General features: G+C 37.9%; 1 long non-coding RNA gene across 6 annotated transcripts in view; it reads right to left on the bottom strand.

Moving 5' to 3' along the window:
- Positions 1-13,298, bottom strand: part of LOC103100731 (uncharacterized) — a 193,410-nt gene that overhangs the window by 140,697 nt on the left and 39,415 nt on the right. For 4 of the 6 annotated variants that reach the window (XR_008912827.1, XR_008912828.1, XR_008912830.1 and 1 more), the window contains one exon: positions 11,337-11,378. The exons of the other annotated variants lie outside the window; for them this stretch is intronic. This is a non-coding gene — a long non-coding RNA (uncharacterized LOC103100731). The remainder of the gene's footprint in view (positions 1-11,336; positions 11,379-13,298) is intronic. 6 annotated transcript variants of the gene reach the window in all.

Raw genomic sequence — 13,298 nt, 5'->3', positions numbered from 1 at the left:
AGCCAATCCCTTAGACTCATAAGCTAGAAATCATCCTGGACTTTTCACTATCTTTCACCCCAAAATCTGTTGACAAGATCTGTTGATTTCACCTTTGCATCATCTCTCAAATATACTCCTGTCTCTCCTCTGACCCTGCCTCCACTCATCACCTCATACTTGGATTATTGCAATAGCCTGCTAGTGGGTTTATTTGTATCACATCTCTTTTCATCTCAATCTATCTATTTAGCCACCAAAATGATTTTCCTAAAGCTCAGGTCTCATCATGCCACTCCCCCACTCAATAAACTCCAATGGCTTGCTATTGTCTCTAGAATCAAGTACAAAATGCTCTATTTTGAATTCAAAGCCTTTCATAAGGAAGCCACCTCCTTTTTTTTAATTTTATTTTTATTGTCATGCAAAATACACTTCCATTGTTGTAAGAGCAACTCATACATAACCAAAACCCCAAAATAAAATCATAAATACACTGATGTGAAAGATGACTCAACAGTTCTTTCTCTGGAGCTGGACAGCATTCCACATCATAGGTCTTTCAGGATTGTCCCAGATCACTGCATTGCTGAGAGTCACCAAGATTTCACAGATAATCACCATCCAGTATTGCTGTTACTGTGTACAATGTTCTCACAGTTCTGCTTATTTTGCTCAGCATCAGTTCCTGCGTATCTTTCCAGATTTTTCTAAAATCATCTTGCTTATCATTTCCTATAGCATAATAGCATTCCATTACCAACATGTACCACAATTTGTTCAGCCATTCCCCAATTGATGGACATTTCCTCAATTTCCAATTCTTTGCCACTACAAAAAGAGCTACTATAAATATTTTTGTGCAAGTAGGTCCTTTCCCCTTTTTTCTCTTCTCTTTGGGATACAGACCTTGAAGTGGTTATTACTGGATCATAGGGTATGCATTGTTTCATAGCCCTCTGGGCATAGTTCCAAATTGCCTCTAGAATGGTTAGATCAGTTCACAACTCCACCAACAATGCATTAGGGTTTCAATTTTGTCACATCCCCTCCAACATTTACCCCTTTCCTTTACTGCCATATTTACTGATCTGATTGGTGTGAGAGGTACATGAGTATTGTTTTAATTTGCATTTCTCTAATCAAGAGTAATTTAGAACATTTTTTCATATTACTATTGGTGGCTTTGATTTCTTCATCTGAAAATTGCTTATTCATATCCTTTGACCATTTGTCCCCTGGGAAATGTCAGCCGCCTCCTATTCTTGTACCTAATTCCCTAACATCTACTCTTTGATTCAATGATCCTGACTTCCCATGTGTTTCAGTAACAAGACCCTCCATTTTCTCTGAACTGGAACATGCCTGCAACAGTTCTCCCTCTTCTGCTCTGACTACTGACCTCCCTGGTTTCCTTTAAGTCCCAGCAAAAATCGCACCTTTTATAAGAAGCTTTCCCCAACCATGTGAGGGAGGCCAAAATGACCAGCCTTGAAAATACAGCTGGCTAGCCTTGGGAGTTTGTCAGAACCATAAATATGTCAAACAACAGGCCAGGAAGACCCCAACAATATAGAATTATCGAAGTTCCAAGAATAGTATGAAGCAGATAAGAGCCATACATGCAGGAAAAATTCCAAGGATAAGGGGCTGGAAAACCGGGCTTACAGAAAAGTATTTAAAGTCCAGCCTGTCAGAAGCAACTCGGAACTCTGATGGTAGAAGTTCCCACTGATGTGCGTATCAGTTTTCACAATAAAGGGCCTTATCCGTGTCTGATTACATTGCCCAAGATCTTTCCTTGGTGGTGGGTGAATCCCAGACCTTAACACATGATTAATTTCAGTGCCTTCTCTCTGTAAATTATTTTTATATACTGCTTGCTTTTTGTACATTTGCATGTTGTCTCCTCCCATTAGATTGTAGACTTCTTGATGTTGATGGTAAGAATTGCCTTTTGGACATATATGAAAATATTCATAGCCTCACTCTTTGTGGTGGCAAAAAAATTGGAAAATGAGGGGATGCCCTTCAATTGGGGAATCGCTGAACAAATTGTGGTAACTGATGGTGATGGAATACTATTGTGCTCAAAGAAACAATGAGCTGGAATTCCATGTGAACTGCAACAACCTCCAGGAAAATGATGCAGAATGAGAAGAGCAGAACCAGGAGACTGATACACTGGCACAATCGAATGTAACAGATTTCTCTATTGGTAACAATGAAATGATCCAGGATAATCATGAAGGACTTATGAGAAAGAATGCTATCCACATCCAAAAGAAGAACTGTGGGAGTAGAAACAGAAGAAAAACATTTTCTTGATCACATGGGTCAATGGGGATATGATTGGGAATATAGACTCTGAATGATCATTCTATTGCAAATATTAATACTATGGGTCTTGACCAATAATACATGTAAAACCCAGTTGAATTGCTCATTGGCTATGGGAGGAGAGGGAAAGAATATGAGACCATGGAAAAATATTCTAAATTAATTAATTAATTAATCAAATAAATGAACTCCCTGAGAGTAGGCACTTTCTTTTGTCCCACTTTGTATTCCCAGAGATTAACACAGTACTTGACATATAGTAGTTGTTAATAAATACTCATTGACTTTATTTGATTTGACCAGTGTCAGCTAAAGACTATTATCCTCATTAAAAAAAAAAATTCAGGGCAGAAGTTTTCTTTCTAAACCCTGAAAAAGCATGCCCTTATGCCAGAGATATTTCTGGGAAGGAGAATGATAACATTTTAATCAGAAGCTCTCTTCCAGCTTAGAGAAAAGAATACTTAGCCTTGTAGCACTCCTAGGATCTGCCTTTCTCTCTCTACTCCCCCACTATCTCCCATTACCCTCTTTTACTCATCTCAATGCTTTCTGATGATACATGCTCTTATCTTCTCTCGGAGTTATCTATCATGTCAAAAACTGCATTTATACATTTAGACCTTCTAGGTGGACAAACATATTTTACATGTGGGAATGAGTTCACAAAAATATTGTAATAAATATTGGCTGCTTGTTTTTGTAAGAAGTTGCTTTTGATTTTTAAAGCTTTGAAATTTTTTTTAACTTAGTTATAAGTCCTGTGGCATTTTGCCTCAAGGGCAGTCCATTTTTTTTTTCTGAATGACAGTATTTGTGTTGGATTTTCAATGTGAGCAGCCCTGGGCAAAGGCTTTCAGTCCTAAGTGGCTCCATTGCCTAAGGCTTTTGATTCTAAGAGGACCATTGTTTTAGGTAAAAAGTTTTGTAGTTTTTGTTTTGTTTTATTTTATTTGGGAGGGGAGGTGGTGTTAAAGCATTTTTCTAATCTTAAGTTTTTAAGCTAGACTGGTTTTGATTTTCTTTTTTTATTTTACCATAACCATGAAACAAATTTATATATTGATATAAAAACTCTAGCTTATTTTTTGGTCTTTAGAAAGCCTGCTTCACTGAATAGATAAGAATAATTTATAATTGGTGCATCATTTGTTATAATTAATAGTTTTTTGTATGAGAATTGATGCTTCCAAAGTGCTGGGGTGAATCTATCCTTCCATTAAGGAGTCTAAGTGTGGGAGAAAAGAAATGGGAGGGGGGAGCATTTATTATGCACCTGTTATGGGAAGGGAAGGGAAAGAGAACTGAATGAAAAGAATGGAAGGAATAGAATTGCACAGAACAGAACAGAAGAGAATAAACTGAGCCTAGAGTCAAGAGGAACTGGATTCAAGATATACCTCTGGTACCTACTTAGCAGATCACTCCACCTCTCTGAGATTCATTGATAAAAAAGGAATGCTTTGAGGAAAGCACTTTGTAAATCTAAAAGTACAATCTGGATGGAAGTCATGCAGTTCTTATATAAGATGAAGTTTGTGGATCTGGTCATATGCTTCTCTGATGCCACCCTTCTGTTCTGTGCCTATATAAGTACGAACTACAGTAGTCATTCAGCTACATTTATTAAGCACCCACTATGTACCACATACTGAATTCAGTTCTGGGGATACAGAAAGTCCTTTAATACAAGTGCCATTTTGCATCCAGTATTCACTTAGGGACGTCTAGATGATGCAGTGGATAGACTTATCTCCCTGAGTTCAAATTCAGCCTCAGACATTTACTAGCTGTATGACCCTGGGCAAGTACTTAGCCCTGTGTGCCTCAATTTCTCATCAGTAAAACGAGATGGAGAAGAAAATGGCAAACCACTATCTTTGTCAAGAAAATCCCAAATGAGGTCACCACTAAAACAACTGAACAGCATTCACTTGAAATCCAAATGACTGTTCACATTGTAAATAACCTAAAGATAAGTTTATACAAGCTTTGCAATAAAATTCAAATGTGGGGATTTCTGGCTCTGTTTCTTCAGGCAGTTGGGTCTTCTGAGCTGTCTACAAGATCTGAAGGCACCTCATTTTCACAGAGCACATTCGATCTTGTCGATGCTGTAATTCTAGAACGTAATATTCAAACTAACCTCACTCATTTAGAAAAAGTAGGGGAAAGATCAATCTGTATGAGTGCCATTGAAATTGTAGGATTATTTTTTTAATGGAAAGTAGTTCTTTGCCTCTTAGGAGTGTACATTAACTAAAATTAAGCCAACAGTGTTGCCTGGTATGAGTTCCAGAATGAACCTACTTTGATGAACAGGTAAGACTCGCTGATAATTAGCACTCTAATACTTTGTTCTAAATGGAGGTCATAATTGTTTCTCTAATCCTACTTGCAGTAAAACCTGAATATTGCATTCAATCAATTAACTAATAAATGTCATTTTAGTTTGTTTTTATTCCAAAACTGTGTCATTCTTAGGGAATAGCCTATTAGGGTATTTTGATTATGAATAAATTTTTCTAAAACTTTTGAGAGTACATGATGTTCTAATATCCCTAATCCATCAATTGATATAAATTTACCAAAAGCATGAGAGGTAGGACAGCATGAAAGAATAAATAGGTAGGTAAGGAACGGCAGTATGTGGTATATGCACTGGTTTGGGAGTCAGAGGACCTGAATTCAGATCCTGACTTTGCCACTGATAGCAGGCATCCCTAGCTCAAGAGCGTCACCTGTCAAAGTGAGGAGGTTGAATGATCAGGATCAGTGGTTCTCAAAGTGTAGTCCAGAGAGTATGAGAGAGCCCCAAGACCTTTTCGAGAGGAGTGTGGGTATCTAAGAATTCCATCGGGGGGCCTCAATATTTTTTAAGATTGTAAAGAAATCCTAAGACCAAAAAGTTGATGAACCTCTGATGATCTTCCAAATCTAAATCTGTGACCTGTGACCCTGAATGAAAAGACTTGACTTCTAGTCCCATTTCTCCCTATCCCTAACTAGCTATGTGACCACAGGCAAGACATTTAACTCCTTGGAGTATCATTTTCCTTTTCAGTAAAATTAGGGGATCAGGTTCAACAGCCTTTAGTATCGCTTCCTAACATCCTACAATTCTAAATTCCTGTAAGGGCAGTATGGTTTTGTGGAAAGCAAAAACTTGGGGTCTTGGGAGATCTGGATTCAAATCCTATTTCTTGTACATAATGACTGTGTAACCATGGACACATCAGTTATCTTTTCTGAATATCTGTTTCCTCATCTGTAAAAAGAGGATAATGATCCCTAACGTACTTATTTCACAAGGTCATTCTGAGGGTCAAGTGAGAAAAAGTATCTTAAGTACTATATAAAATTTATTGTTATTAATTAATAATTAATTAATCTACATATTGGACACTGTTGAAGACAATAATAAAATAATAAAAATAAAATAAAGATATGAAAATAAAAGATGATCCCATCTATCAGAATTCTATCAGAATTACAATGTATTTTAAATTAACACTATACCTCTCCCAAATTTATATCTCTAGCTCCAATCATTTCCACACCTGAATTTCCTCTAGCTTACTGGTTACCTCCAATGTGGAAGATTTTATCTGGAATCAGGGAACTTTGGTTCAAATCTGCTACTTACCACTTACTACCATTACACAAGTGACTTCAGACAAATCACTTCCCCACCTCTGGTTCTCAGTTTTTTCATCTATAAAATGAATGGATGTCTACCAGAGTCCCTTAGAGCCCTGTGTCCTTAAAGCAATGATCTTAATAATTCTCTTTTCCACATTGGGAAGCAACTTCAGTCAAAACAGATCTTTTATAGCAAATGAAGGTGTATGATTTGGTCTTTGGCTATTCTCTGATCCAGACCTTCTGTCCTAGGGATCTAGCCAAGAGCAAAATGGGCAATAAAGGCAGGAACTGGCTTTTGTGCTTGGCAGTATGTATCATTTTTATTATGTTCATCAATCGGTTGGTTCAACTGAGTATTGCCACTAGCTATGACACTTAGCAAGCAACCAGAACTTATACCCAGTCAGTCCATCTGTAAGACCAATAAGCCTAGTGTTTTATTCTCGTGTAAATTGCTGCGTGGTGTCTACCCAAGCAAGAAAGTGTTACCAATCATTATTTGGGGGGGATGGTATCTGATTTGTTTTGTTTGGAAATATATTTACTTTGTGGTTTTTTTCTTGATGTTTTACACAATTTCTTCCATCCCTCCCTATACATTGGAAGTTTAGTCAAATTAGTCTCCATTAACTAGGATTCATCTCATAAAGAATACACTGAAATAGGCACCATGGCCAGTTTCTACTCTCATGTCCTTTGCTCAAGGAGACCCAAAAAGTAACAAGCAGCAAATTTCAATGTGTATCTCTGATGAACTCACCAAATGATTCCATTGAAAATTTCTTCTATTCACTAGCATTTTTTAAACAGTTAAAAAGAAAAGAAGAATTAAAAATGAATAAAGATATTTTGTGCCAGGCTTGTGTAAAAATTATTGGTGTCCTATTTAGACAAGGAAAGCTTTTCATGGAAATTAAGCATTGATAAAGAAGGAGCCAAGTTAGTTGGAATGAATGAGTTAAAAGCCTGGTTGCCAAGGAAACGCTTTTCGTGATTCAAAGGAGCTATGGTAGGATTTGAGAGAGACCCAAGGAGTTAGCCTATATCATGCTTTTTCTCCTCTCTGCTTTTCTACTAGGATTGGAACAATCAAGAAAAGCTGGATGGAGCATTCAAAGTATAGCCTCGTTTAATGGTGAGTGTTGAATTTGGAGAGTGAGGACCTGGTTTGAGAGAGTTTGGATGTTTTGGTTCAAATCCCTAGTGTGCCACTCATTACCACTTACTGCCATTACTTGAGTGACTTCAGACAAATCTCTTCCCCACCTCCCATCACATATGGGAAAAGACACAAAATTTGGGAACCTGTTTCCTCCTCTGAGAAATACCCCAGACACCGGCCAAGGATGTTGCCGGGGTCCCAATAGATCATGGATATAAAACACTTGGGAGACCTCTAAGTGCTATGGAAGAATAAATGGCTGTCTTAGATCCAAGCTACATGGATGAGTGAACACCCCAAGCAGGCTAAAATCCATGTTCTCCATTAAGGTGACTAGAGAGGGTACTCCACAGCTAATTAGGGGAACTAATGTTGTTGTTCAGTCGTTTACTTATGTCTGACTCTTCATGGCCCCATGGACCACAGCATGCCAATATTGCCAATATTGGGATTTTCTTGATAAAGATACTGGAGTGCTTTGCCATTTTCTCCTCCAATGGCTTAAGGCAAACAGAGGTCAAGTGATTTGCCCAGAATCACACAGCTGGTGAGTGCCTGAGGTTGGATTTGAACTCAAGTCTTCCTGATTCCAGGTCCAGGACTCTATCCACTAGGGAAAATAATACCTTTGTTTTAATAAGCTTTGTTTGTTTTTAATGACTGGAATAAAGCATTCTGTCCTACCTGCCATCCCAGAGCCCTCTTCTCTTAGAGTTGTCATGAAGTTAGAGTTTAAGTAAATGTAGGGCTGCAGAAGAGAAAATGCTATTGGAACGCCATACCCTCAAAGGCATGGCTGTGACCAAAGTGACATACATGCAGCTGCTATGGTGTCAGATACCAATTTTAGGGGGTTTGATGGAGAGAAGTGGTACTATGGATAGAACTCCCAAAGAACATCAACAGGTCATAGGATATCTTCTCAGGGACCCCAGGACTAAAGCAACTTAAAGAAGATCCTGCTTGGGGCAGCCAGGTAGCACAGTAGATAAATCACCAGATCTGGAGTAGAGAGGTCCTGGGTTCAAATCTTAGCTCAGACACTTCCTAGCTAGGTAACCTTGGACAAGTCACTACCTTCTGCCTTAGAATTCATTCTAATACAGAAAGTAGGGTGTTTTTTTTTTAAAAAAAAGAGGTCATACTTTATCAAATGATAAAGAGTGACACTTGCTATAAGACACAGATCTAGAAGAGAAACATGAATGCCATGGATGGGAATGGTTGGGAAAAAGGAAGCAGGAATAAGATGTGCTAGAAAGAATACTGGATTTGAAGTCCAGAGCCCTAGGGTTGGATCTTAGTACGAGTAATTACTATGTAACCATAAATGAATCTCTGAAACTTTCTAAAACTCAGTTTACTAATCTGAAAAATGAGGTAGCTGGTCTAGGTCAAGACCATATTTCTTGGGTCATAGACACCTGGGGAACTCTGGCAAAGTCTGTAAGCTCTTTCTCAGAAAAAAAAATTAATGTATAAAATAAAATAAAGAGGATGACAAAAGAAATAAATTTTATTGAAATATGCCCCCCAAAATTTTTTTTAATTTGTGATATGGTTCATAGACCCCTGAAATCTATCCATGTATTCCTTGGGGATAGATCCTCTAGTCTAGATGATCCTTACCATCAGTGCAATTCTAGCACCCATTCTCTTATACTATAAATGCCCTTCTGGTTCTGAATATTATTGTTTATTATTTAATTCAAGACTTTTGAAAATCATTAAGTTGTGTTAAGCAACACACATGTTCCAGAGGGTTCTGCTTTTATCACAGAGTTAAAATAAAATAAAGCTGAGATAATGTGAGTTCATGTCCCACAAGTGACACAGGACAAACCACTTTAAAAAAAAATAATCACTGCCTGCCTCAGTTTCCCCATTTGTAAAATGGGGTGATAATAACACCTACCTTCTAGAGTTGTTGTGATAATCAAATGGGCTGATATTTATAAAGGGAACTTAGTACAGTGCTTGGCATACAGTAGGTGTTAAATAAATGCAAAAAAAGTGTAAAATCAATGCTCCCAGGAAATTAAGAGTATAAATTGCTGAGAGGGGATCAGCCTGCATTGGTAGAGGGAGTTTCCTCACCCAGGAGTTTCTTATACTCATGAAATCACTGTCTATTCCTATCCTTAGTTATTTAATATTTCAATGTGTTGGTGACATCATTTCCTTTTTCAGCAGCTGTTTATTCATTTCTTGCTCCTTTCCTTTTTCTTATCTGAGAGGCTGCCTTCTTTTGTGGTTGTCTGATTCTGCCCATTTTAATTTTTCTTTTTGGTGGGGGTACAGGACAAGGGGAGATTTTAGCTATTCATATAGGGAAAGGACATTAATGTCCTGGGCTTTCACTCTTTCTTACTTTAGCATCTTGCCAGAACTTCTGGCCCTTCCACATTAGACAAGTTTTGAGCATAGGTTTGACTTTCAATTATTTGCTTATTATTTGAGGACCCACCAACTAAGTTTAGAAAGTCTCCTCCCTAAAACATTAGCCAACTGGAAATAAACCAACTACACTGGCCACAGTAACTCATGCAGCCATCCAAGGTGGTAGCAGGGAGGTTCTGATGTCAGCCCCAATGCAATGATAGATCTTTCAAATATGAAGTTGAAAAATATGCCTCAGTATAAAGTGATGGCAAACATTACATTCTGTTTGCTATAAATCCCAAGAGAACACAGTACAGAGGAAGAGAAATTGATTTATTCAGTTTCCATGCTGAATAAATTCTAAAATATGTCATGAATAATAATATTTTTATGTGTACTGTTCTTTGGTTTTCAAATGGCTTTTACATCTGGGATCTCATTTGATGCTCATTAGCAACCTGGGCAGGCCAGGGACCATTATCCATGTTTCACAAGATGAAGAAATGATGATGAAGTGACCACACAATTAGTGACAGAATCAGGATACAACCCTGGGTCTCCTTTTTCTTTGTTCACTGTTCTATCCGTTAGATTTTGCTGTTTCCATTTTCTTTAAATGGCTTCATTTTATTATCTTTTTTTTTCTGGCATGAGGGAGGGAGGAAAGGTCCTCACCAAATTTCATCTGTGCAGTAAGGAAATTCTTTCACCCAACCATCATGTCTCAGAGATGGGACCAGAACCCAACCCAGGCTATCCTGACCTTGAGGCTACTCTTTATCCATTAGACCACACTGACTCTGTTTATTATCTTATATATCTACTATTAAGGCTGTGAAGCCCACACCTTCTTAGCAATGGTAGTGGTTCTTTTACCAAGGACTTGGTGATTTGTTAGAAAAATAGATGGCATGACTGGACCATGAAAAAGCAAAGTCAGGCTGGGCATAGGACAGGACAGATTGTTGGCATAGATGCAGTCAAAGTCAGGAGGAAGCAGATTGGATGCAGATCTCAATGAGATCACAGGACCATAAGATTTAGAGCCAGTAAAGACCTTAGGTATCATCTATCTAGTCCAACCCCTTCATTTTACAGGTGAGGAAACAGTAAACCAGAGAGGCCTGGAATCCAATGGACTGTGTCCCCTGGGGATTTATGGAAAACAGAATATAATGTTTGCCATCGATTTACACTGATGAATATTTTTCAGCTTCATATTAGAAAGATTCATTGTTTCCACTATGGGGTTGACACACTTTAGGACCTCCCTCCCTCTACATTAAGTAGATGGTTTCATGAGTTGCTGTGGCCAACATAATTCATTTCCTCTTGGCTAATATTTGGGGGATGGAGCTTTCTAGACTTAGGTAGGGGTCCTCAGATAATAAGCAAATAATTGAAATCCAAGCCAAAATCAAAAGGCTTTCAGGTCACAAAACAAGCCAGATGTGAAATGAAGAGAAAAACTAAGAACCAAGGCAAGGTCTGACAAAGCTCACAGTTCTGTAAAAGGAGATTTTTCTTCTCCCTTCCCAGGGACTCTCTCCTCAATTTCTGTTTTTAAATATACCTATCCACTTCAGCTAGCCACCTCCAACAGAGAAAAAAGCTGTCACTGTTTTAATGAGATTTGATTTCTTACAAAGGGACACATATTCCTTTTCCTCATGTCTAAGTGCTTCACAAAACTAAAAATATGGCCAGTATGTACACCTACAGAAATAGGTGTGCTCTTTGTCACCTCCACCTACAGTAAAGTAAATTACACAGTTCTGTTCCCAACAGATGGCCACAATACACTTACAGGAGAAGAGTAAACATTTACCTGCACTGCCTTAGAACATATCAGTCCTAGATGGCTTCACACCTACACAGAAAAAAAAAATAAAACTTTAATTGAGGGAAGATTTTGTCTTTCAGAACAATCTTTCTGGTAAAAACAAATGAAAATAAAGTTCGAACTGGCTGCAGTCCACTCTCCAGAATAAAGATTTCTTTAAAAAGAACATTCTTTCTCTATCAATCTCTTTTGCCTTTTTACTCCTCTCTCTGTCTCATCTCTATTCTTCTCATTCCCTTTCTTTATTTTCTCTCCTTCTTTCTTTCTCATATAAGTAAAACCAATTCTTGGAAGACAAGGTAATCCCTTAGGGAGTAGTTTGGTCAACTTTCTGAACTTTACAAAGAATAAATCTGATACAGACTCTTTCTCATCAAAAAGTTATCAGTAACCCAAAGCCTTTGGAAACCTTGATAATTCCGACTATTTGTTCCCTTGTAGATTTAAGGGTGAAGGAAAGTGTGTGTAATAACAAGTTACTGTTGACTCAGGTCTTATCTGTCTTAGAAGAATGAGTTCTTCTTAACTTTGAGAGATTCTACTCTCCTATTTTTCCTTTACACAAGGCAGCATGATAAGCTATCTTATCTTTAACCAAATTCATTCTAATTACAATTTATTCCAAAGAAATAAATTCCACCTTTTCTCTCATCCACATGCTGCTTTCCACTAAAAACTCTGAAATTGTATGGCTTTATGTTTGGGACATCATTCAGCTAAGAATAAGGGTCTTTGATGTAACATTCCATCTGGTAATGATAGATTGTCAAGTCCCACTTTCCTTCTCCTACATTCCAATAAATCTCCCAAGGGGAAAATGATGACCTTGGAAGGATGGATTAGATATAGGAGGATGTATGTCTCATGAGTCTGGAGAGTTCTTCTATCTGCCCCAAGGATAATGCTCTAGGAGATCTGAGAACCTCAAAGTAAGCAGAATTATTTTAAACACAGAACATTTCCTTAAAACCTTTTCCATTCTAGAGAAAGTCCAGTTGGCCACATGCCTAGACATTCTGTTAAATACCTATACTGTCGTCAGAGATTCCACCCAAACTACATACTGACATTGCATAGCCCTGCTCTCCATCCCAAGATAGCCACCATCTTTACTACTGCCTGGCTCTCTGTCATCCTTGAACTTGAACCCTACCTTTGGCTACTTTTCTATTTTCCAGGCTGGATCAACTGGGATTTTACTAATAGCTTTTGCTTGCACTGCTTCACAGGGTTATTGTCAGAAAACCATTTTTAAACCTCAGCCCTAGAGGAACCTGTTTTCATTTTCATCATCATCAGGAGCATCATCATTATTATTGTTACACTTAGCTTAAGACTCTCTCATATATATACAAAGAGACATCTATGACTGAGTTGATTATCCTGCCAAGAGAGGGTGGAAAAGGGGAGGGAGAATTGCATTATCTCAAAATGCAAGATATGGGTTAACCACCAAGTAGTAGGTACTCCACCTGAGAATCAGCCTTGACTTCTTCAGTTGGGAAAGTCACTTCATTGGTTCTCCTGGCTTGGAAATAGGAGGGACCTAATCCAAATTCATTTTATAAATGAGTTAAGCAATTTGTCCATGCCACAAAGTCAATAGGTATCAGAATGGAATTTGACCTTGAGTCCTGTGTGTAATATGTACTATATATTCACATGCATGTGTTCATATTCACACATACCACTGAGAGAACCTATACATGTATGGGTATATGTGTGCACATATGTTATATGTATGCATATATAGGTATATATATATGTATACTTGGATAGAAACACCTTTGCCCCCAGATGATCAGGTCACACACACTGCAAGAATTCAGCTATCCCCTAAGTTTAGCCCCAGTCAAAATCACAAAGATCCTACACCTGAGACAGAATGACATTTTTCTTTTCTTTAGCAAACACAAGCCTGTCACTGAGAAGACAGAGGAATTTCCC

The sequence above is a fragment of the Monodelphis domestica genome, chromosome 6 (assembly GCF_027887165.1).
Source record: "Monodelphis domestica isolate mMonDom1 chromosome 6, mMonDom1.pri, whole genome shotgun sequence".
Taxonomy (NCBI): Eukaryota; Metazoa; Chordata; class Mammalia; order Didelphimorphia; family Didelphidae; genus Monodelphis; species Monodelphis domestica.
This window is presented reverse-complemented; position numbering and strand designations above follow the sequence as displayed.